The sequence below is a fragment of the Sus scrofa genome, chromosome 8, assembly GCF_054392235.1.
Source record: "Sus scrofa isolate SSC_HxYL_T2T_F1_AM1 chromosome 8, Sscrofa_HxYL_maternal_Yorkshire_Landrace_v2.0, whole genome shotgun sequence".
Lineage (NCBI taxonomy): Eukaryota > Metazoa > Chordata > Mammalia > Artiodactyla > Suidae > Sus > Sus scrofa.
The window spans coordinates 119,822,206-119,831,302 of NC_139390.1; the positions used below are offsets into that span (position 1 = coordinate 119,822,206).

At 47.5% G+C, this 9,097-nt stretch overlaps 1 non-coding gene across 1 annotated transcript; it reads right to left on the reverse strand.

The window, feature by feature from the left end:
• Positions 1–4,906: 4,906 nt before the first annotated feature.
• LOC146401008 (small nucleolar RNA SNORA18) lies at positions 4,907–5,041 on the reverse strand. The gene has a single exon (XR_014814190.1). It is a non-coding gene; the product is annotated as a small nucleolar RNA SNORA18 (small nucleolar RNA).
• Between the last annotated feature and the right edge of the window lie 4,056 nt (positions 5,042–9,097).

Sequence of the window (9,097 nt, forward strand, 5' to 3'; positions counted from 1 at the left end):
AAGCTCCATATGCCATGGACGCGGCCCTAGAAAAGGCAAAAAGACAAAAAATAAAATAAAATAAAATAAGGATCCTGCAGAGCTGAGCGAACCTCCCTAGCCCATCACTTGCTGACCGGGAGACTTAGTTACTTGCCCTCAACCTTTGTCAGCTCCCACAAAAGAAAACATCAAGACTACATGGATTATGCCCTTGGGAAATTCTCTTCAAAAGAGGCCTAGCTGCACATGATCCAGTTGGAGGAAGAAGGAACCTTTTTGTACCCTACCTACCCAATTATCCTTTCTTTTTTTTCTTTCCTTTTTTTGTTTTTGCTTTTTAGGGCCACACCCAAAGCATATGGAGGTTCCCAGGCTAGGGGTGAATGGGGCCTAGTTCCTAAAAACAAGAAATTGGGGGAGGGGGCACAGAAGGGCTTGTGTCCAGGAGCCCCAAAGGGCCCTGCTGAGTTTCATCAGCAGGATTGGTTTCTTCTAAAGCTTCTCTGCTTGGCTTGCAAATGGCCATTTTCTCCCTTCTTCACAAGGGCTTCCCTTTGGGTTAAGTCTGTGTCCTCATCTTAAAACAGAGCCGGACCCTGGGGGGCCCTTCCGGGTACAAATCTTTTCCACCTTTTTTGTTTGCAGGAAATAGGCTTCCTTCTGCCTCTTGGACCTTCCGAGAGTTCCGAAGGGCAGAGTCAAGCAGCTGCTGATCAGAGAAGGGAGGGCACATAGGAACAAGGGAGGAACAGTCACGAAACTACAGGGCAGCCATAAACCAGATCCTAGTTCCTCCTCTAAGAGGACGTACAGGGCAGATATATATGACAATCTGACCGAGGAGTTAGCAAACCCAAGTAGCACCCATGAGGATGAGAGTTCCCTCCCTGGCCTCGCTCAGTGGGTTAAGGATCTGGCGTTGCCATGAGCTGTGGTGTGGGTCGAAGACGAGGCTTGGATCTGGTATTGCTGTAGTTCCAATTCGACCCCTAGCCTGGCAACCTCCAGATGCCACGGGTGCGGCCCTAAAAGACAAAACAAAAAAAAAATCTGACCCATATCTTCATTCTTCTATGGGAACCTAGGCCCCTGCCCAGGTGGATGATGGGAACTCCAGGCTGAGCGTGAGACTCCAACATCCCTCTTACCTCACTGCCAACCCATCAGCAGGAAGTCATGCCTCCTGCAGCTCTTGCCACAAATTTACCTGTAACAACACTTCCCTGAAAACGCCAAGGGAGTTGGAATCTTTTGAGCAAGAGCTGTCCCTCCTCCTGGCAATAAATATCTCTCTGCTCCAACTCTGACGTTTTGGTTAATTCGGCCTGTGTGCAAGGCGCAGAAACGTAGGTTTGACCACACCCAGCCCCTCAGCAGTCTGCCTCTACCACACACACAGACACAAGTCTGGAAGAACCCTGTGGACTTAGTGTGGGGCAGGACAGGGGTGATGAATAGTTAGTGTGATTCTGATGTGTCGCTGATACACAGTAGGGACACATACACACACATCGTGTGTGGCCAAAGGACTCCTTTAAAGTGGTTTTGAACTCCCAAGGATGGAAGGCTCCCCTAGGTGTGAACTAGGAGCAGTGTGCTATCATCAGTGTAGCCACCTCCAGGCAACTGAAGACCTGCACTGTCATGCAAGATCTATCGGGGGAAAAACAAACATTTTTGTACATCACAGACCATGTCAGAAAAGCATCACACTCAGGAGTTCCCACTGTGGTGCAGTGGGTTAAGGATCCGACATTGCCGCAGCTGTGGCATCAGTCACAGCTCTGGCTCACATTCAGTCTCTGGCCCAGGAACTTCCACATGCTTTGGGTGTGGCCGAAGAAGAAAAACCAAAAAGAAAAAAGAAAAGAAAGAAAACACCACATTCAGCATTTGTCCCAGCTTGTGCCGGATTCCCAGAAAAGGCAAGTTCCTATGAAGGGCCAGGGCAGGACTGGGTAGCAAGAAAAAATGAGGAACAAGTCAAACGCCTACATCCCATCCTGTGTACAGCAGAATGCGGCTGTGACATCTAGCAGGACCCTACAGGGCCCTCCCAGCTACAAAATCCAATCCAAATCCCCTATTTTTTTCTTTCTTTATTTCTTTTTAGGGCCACACCTCTGCCATATGCAAGTTCCCAGGCTAGGTAGGGGGTCGAATGGGAGCTGCAGCTGCTGGCCTACACCACAGCCACAGCAACATAGGATCTGAGCTGCATATGCAACCCACACGGCAGCTTGTGGAAACTCCAGATCCTTAATCCACTGAGTAAGACCAGGGATCAAACCCTCATGGATACCATGATGAGCCACCACGGGAACTCCCCACGTCCCCTATTTCTTATTTGTAGGGAAAAGGCGTCAGCCTCCTGGCCTTCCCTGATTTCCAAGGGGCAGATTCAAACAATTACTCAGGAGGGAAGGGAGGGGAAGCAGAAACAAAGGAAAGGCAGTCAAGAAGCAATAATACAGGAATTTCTGTTGCGACGCAGCAGAAGCAAATCTGACTAGGAACCATGAGGTTGCAGGTTCAATCCCTGGCCTCGCTCAGTGGGTCAAGGATCCAGTGTTGCCATAAGCCATGGTATAGGTCGCAGACGAGGCTCGGATCTGGTGATGCTGTGGCTGTGGCACGTAGGCAGATAGCTACAACTCCAATTAGACCCCTGGCCCGGGAAACTCCACATGCCACGGGTGGGGCCCTAAAAAGAGGAAAAAAAAAAAAAGAAACAATAGTACAGAGATAAAGCAGAGTCCTAGTTCCTCCTCAAGGGCAATACATAACAATATATCTTTGGGTTCTTCCGTAAGAACCAAGGTCCTCACCCGGGTGAAGGACAGTAACTTCAGGCCGAGCACAGGATTCCTGGAGCACCGCCCTCTAACCTCACCACCAGCCAATCAGAAGAAAGTCACACACCCTGCAGCCCTCCCTCCAATTTTTGCCTATAAAAACTTTTCCCCCAAAACCGCCAGGGAGTTTGGGTTTTTTGACCACAGGCCACCATTCTCCTTGTTCAGCACTGCAGCAAATGTTTCTCTATGGCAAATTCCGACATTTCCATTTGTTTGGCCTCGCTGTGCGTCAGACGCATTGAACTTGGGCTTGGCAACAGCTGGAGAAGCCCTGTTGCTGGACTGACCTGCACTGCACTTGCCTTGCATGTTTCTCAATGACGGAAAAAAAAAAAAAAAAAAAAAAGAAGGTGTTCCCATCATGGCTCAGTGGAAACAAAACCAACTAGGACCCATGAGGATGTGGGTCCAAGCCCTGGCCTTGCTCAGTGGGTTAAGGATCTGGCGTTGCTGAGAGCTGTGGTGTAGGTCCCAGACAAGGCTCAGATCTTGCATTGCTGTGGCTGTGGCATAGGCTGGCACCTGTAGCTCTGATTTGACCCCTGGCCTGGGAACGTCCATATGCCCTGGGTGCGCCGTCACCCCCCTCCCCCAAAATTAAAACCTGCCATTCAGATTCTTCTCATCAAACTGTTGAGGGGAAACTCCCATGGGCTGAGCGTTCTCATGTCAGTCATGCAGCAGTATGGTCTGTTTGGCCAAGCCTAGATGGTTGGGAAATCTGCGACCTTCAGGTCAGAACCCACTCCACGGACTGAGCCAATCAATAGGGTCAGGACCCAAAGAGAGGGAACATCAGCGTCTGGGGGAGGAAAGGCACACCTGCACCCACTCCTACCAATTAGTCGGAGGATAGAGAAGAATGAGAAAACAATCAAAAATACCTTTCATTTTGACAAAGTCTTATATCAGATGACCTGTTGACTTTATCCATCTTTATTTTGGTGCTATTACGCATCTGTGGATTTTTTTGTTTGTTTGTTGCTTTTTAGGGAAGCACCCACAGCACATGGGCGTTCCCAGGGTAGGGGTCAAATTAGAGCTGCAGCCACTGACCTACACCACAGCCACAGCCACAGCCACGCAGGATCCGCATCTGCGACCTACACCATGGCTCACGGCAATGCCAGATCCTTCACCCACTGAGTGAGGCCAGGGATCAAACCCGCAACCTCATGGTTCCTAGTCTGATTCATTAACCACTGAGCCACGACAGGAACTCTGACCCGTGTTGTCTTTAAGTGGGTTCCCTTTCAGTCAGTCAGTCAACAATATTTATCCCTCTACCATAAGCAGGGGCTGTGCTAGTGCTGGGGTACACTGTTGGACAAACTAAACAAAGGCCAAAGAAAGAGTGAGTTAAGGAACAGGGTAGCGATTCGTTTTTTTCCATTGATTAAGAACTATTTGAGTTAGCTTAGTCAAGAATGACCTCTCTGAGATTGACTGTAATAATTAAAGTGAAAACAGAAGCAAACCCGTCTTTGCCGAGATTCAGGACAAGGGAGACGGGTGTGGTGTTTGTGTTGGGTGGGGACGGGGGATAAGAGGGAGAGTCCAAAATGAACCTGGAGATGCAAGCAGGTCATTGATAAGTTTTAAAGGGGAAGGATATCCTTTTGGGTTGGAAAAGCGAGGAAGTGAGTTACAGAGCGTGCTTGTGTGGGTCTCAGCAAGATACAGAAGGCTTACACAGGCAGAAGTACAGAGCGTTAGAGCAGATAGATTCAAGACGTATTTTTTTTTTTTTAAGATGAAAAAAAGTTGGAGTTCCCACCATGTCTCAGCAGTTAACCAACCAGACTAGTATCCTTGAGGACGCAGGTTCCATCCCTGGCCTCGATCAGTGGGTTAAGGATCCGGCGCTGCCGTGACTGTGGTGTAGGTCGCAGACTCGGCTCAGATCCCGAGTTGTGGTGGCTCTAGCGTAGGCTGGTGGCTACAGCTCCGATTCATCCCCTGGCCTGGGAACCTCCAGATGCCATGGGTATGGCCCTAAAAAGACCAAAAAAAAAAAAAGAGATTAAAAAAAAGTTTGTTAGGTTTTTCAGAGAGTTTAGACTAGATCATGTCCTGTAGTTCTTCCCCCCAAACCTAACACACAGTATGTCTATGAGTAAAGGAAACAATGTAGCTACTCTATGAGGCATTTCCAATGATGTAGGTTTATAGAAAAAGCCTCATTGGAAATAGACCTCCATTAAGATGTATTTTATTTTATTTATTTTTTTGGCCTCGCATGCCGCATGCAGATGTTCCCAGGCCAGGGATGGAACCCAAGCCACAGCAGTGACAATGCTGGATCATTAACTGTTAGACCACCAGGGAACTCCCTACAATTCCTTGTGCACAGAGTCTTCAAAACACAGTGTGTGTGTTGCACGGGCAGACCATCTCAGTTCAGCCCTTCCACACCTGAAGTCCTTAACTGTCACCTGTGGCCAGTGGTTATGCACTGAACGACGTAGATCTGGAGTAGGAGCCGATGAAGGCAAGCACATTCAGTCTAGTTCACTGCTTCTGTGCAGCAACTGAAATATTCGGTGGTACACTGTGAGCATTTGAGATATCTTGGAGGAAAGAACAAATGCCTGGTAACAGGGAGTTTATTGGATGCAATCGTTTTGGCGGTGGGTTCAAAGCTCCCATTTTGGACTCATTAAGTCTGGGACCTCAAAGTGGACGTGTCTAAGAATTCCCTGGTGGCTCAGTAGGTTAAGGATCTGATGTTGTCATTGCTGTGGCTTGGGTCTCAGCTGGGGCATGGTTTGATCCCTGGCTCAGGAATTTATGTCTGCTATGGACATGGCCAGAAAAAAAAGTGCACACATCAAGAAAGGTAGTGAAGATGAGAATCTGGGACTGAGAAAAGAAATATTGGTTGAGATGTAATTTTGGCATCTTGCTGGCTTCTAAATCCAAGGGAATCTTTTCTGGATTACCCTGAGAAAGAGTGCAGAGCAAAGAAAAAGCCTAGGACCGTACCCTCAGAGATACCCACATTAATTTAATTTAATTTTGTTTCATTTTATTTTATTTTTGTCTTTTTAGGGCCACACCCCCAGCATATGGAGGTTCCCAGGCTAGGGGTCAAATCGGAGCTGTAGCCACTGGCCTACACCACAGCCACAGCAACGTAGGATCCAAGCCAAGTCTGCGACCTACACCCCAGCTCACAGCAACGCCAGATCCTTAAACCGCTGAGCGAGGCCAGGGATCAAACCTGCATCCTCACGGATAATAGATTCATTTATGCTGAGCCACAATGGGAACTCCAACACAAACATTTAAATGTCTAGAGAGAGTAGAAGAAAATCAGGAACATACAGTGATATTAAGAAATCAAAAGAGGGAGTGTTTCAAGGAGAAAGGCGAGTCAACCCTGCTGAAAAAATAAAGAAACCGGAGTTCCCATGGTGGCCCAGCAGTAATGAACCTAACTAGTATCCATGAAGAGTAGGGTTCGATCCCTGGCCTCACTCAGTGGGTTAAAGGATCAGGCATTGCTGTGAGCCGTAGTGTAGGTCGCAGACGCAGCTCGGATCCTGTGTTGCTGTGGCATAGGCTGGCAGCTGCAGCCCCAATTTGATCCCTAGCCTGGAAACTTTCATATGCCTCAGGTGTGGCCCCAAAAAGAAAAAAGAAAAAAAAATTAAATAAATAAAATTAAATTAAATTAAAAATAAAAGGAACCAAGAAAACAGGAGCGTTGAGATCTCAACACGAATCTAGACTTGCATCCCACAATCATCTCTTTCCAGCCCTACCTGCAATGCTTTGAGTTAGAGAAAGATTTGGGGGGGGGGGTTAATACAGAATTTCAATATTTTAAAGAAGTTTTAGCCTCCAAAAGATCAAGAAGCCCAGCTAGTTTATGGAAAGATCAGATCAAGACCCCAAGACCCATAGTCCAGCATTATTTAAAGAACACATTTTAATTTTATTTATTTACTGGGGTGGGGGGGGGCCTTTTGTCTTTCTAGGGCTGCACCCGCAGCATATGGAGGTTCCCAGGCTAGGGGTCTAATCAGAGCTACAGCTGCCGGCCTACACCACAGCCACAGCAACGCCAGATCCGAGCCACATCTGCGACCCACACCACAGCTCACAGCAACACCGGATCCCACACCACAGCTCACAGCAACGCCGGATCCTTAACCCACTAATTGAGACCGAGCATCGAATCTGAGCCCTCCTGGATGCTAGTCCGGGTCGTTAACCACTAAGCCATGACAGGAACGCCAAAGAACATATTTTAAAGCACTGGAAGGAGCGCTGGAGGGGTACAGGAGCCTGCCTATCTGTAATTTACTTCCTTGGGTCTAGGAGGTCTGAGAGTAGATGTACACTTGACACTATCTGTGAGTGTGGAACTAGACCAAGATGACATGATTTGGGATTTCTTGCAAATTTCCTAAGTGCCTTCTGCCCTCATTTACTTCATCTAGAATTCTTGACACACTGTTTCTCACTGAATTCCATTTCCCAATTCATCTTAGGGAATGGAATTCTACTACTCCTGAAGGGTATTTTTTTTTTTTTTTAATCTTTTTAGGGCTGCACCTGGGACATATGGAAATTTCCAGGCTAGGGGTCAAACTGGAGCTACAGCTGCCGGCCTACGACACAGCCACAGCAACGCAGGATCTGGGCCGAGTCTGCCACCTACTATGGCAACGCCAGATCCTACAACCCACCGAGCAAGGCCAGGGATTGCGCCTACCCTAGTCGGGTTTGCTATTGCTGAGCCACATTGGGAACTCGCTGCAGGGCATTATTAACAACTTTATTCGAGAGAAATATTGGTTACAAATATTTACCGTGTTCTTATGGGTAAATTAGGTTTTCTCTGCTGTCTTTTATTTTTATTTTTGTCTTTCTTAGGGCCTCATCTGGGGCATATGGAGGTTCCCAGGCTAGAGGTCAAATCGGAGTTGCAGGAGTTCCCATCGTGGCGCAGTGGTTAACGAATCTGACTAGGAACCATGAGGTTGTGGGTTCGGTCCCTGCCCTTGCTCAGTGGGTTAACGATCCAGCGTTGCCGTGAGCTGTGGTGTAGGTTGCAGACGCGGCTCGGATCCCGCGTTGCTGTGGCTCTGGCGTAGGCCGGTGGCTACAGCTCTGATTCAACCCCTAGCCTGGGAATCTCCATATGCCGCGGGAGCGGCCCAAGAAATAGCAACAACAACAAAAAGACAAAAGACAAAAAAAAAAAAAAAAAAAAGAATTGAAAAAAAGAAAGAAAAAAATCGGAGTTGCAGCTGCTGGCCTACACCATAGCTCACGGCAACATTGGATCCTTAACCCAGAGCGGTCTTTTAAAACAAATAATGAAATGATCTAGTCTAAACTCTATGGGCGGAGTAGCTGCATGACCCTGAATGAGATTTTACCTTTCCTGTGCCTAATTGTCCTTATCTAGAGGTGATAAATTAGATGATCTCTAGTTTTTCAAATGACTTACAATTTAATGTTATAGTTAATTAGGTTTCCTTCTGTCCACATATTTAGCTTCAAATTTGATCAGTGTGAGATCATCCTGAAGGAGGTCAAGAAATCGAGGAATGAATTTTAAGTTCACCATCAGATCTGTAATTATGGAACAAGGAATAACTCCATTGTTGCCGTATGTTAAACAGGATGGTAACTCCCAGGCTCATGGCACAAAAGGGTGTTTCGAGGACTGAACCAGACAAGTCAAGTAAATAGTTTGTAGTTTGAATAACTCCAGAGAAATCAGAAGAGGACTTATTGTTAAAGCAGATGTTTGAAACTAGATATACATTGTCACTCCCAACAAGCAACAGCCTGAGTCCCTAGTATGTGTCCTCGGGGCATGTGACTTGTTAATTTTGCTGAGTAGATTGCGGTATAGGGATATGCTTGGAGAGGGAATGAAGACAAAAGTCCTGATAGCTCCAGAGAGCCCCTATTTTTGCATGTATACAGGGAATAACGGGATTGACACAAAAGGAAAGAAAGAAGGAAGGAAAGAAGAAGAAAACAAAAGTCGGAAGTACGGAAGGAACCGGCAGAGGAGGAAAAAAAAGCCATGAGAAGGCAAACTTAGCAAAATAAAAGCCAAACTAGAAAACGTAGCAGGGACTGGGAGTCGAAGTGGGCAGCAGGGCGGGAAGAGGAGCCAGTTGGACTGGGGATGGAGGCGGGGGTGGGTGGCGACTGAGTGGCTAGTCAAGGACTTGCCTAGCAGGCACCAGCCAGAGGTGGGGAGGAGGAGGGTGGGGCTTGGCGAAGGG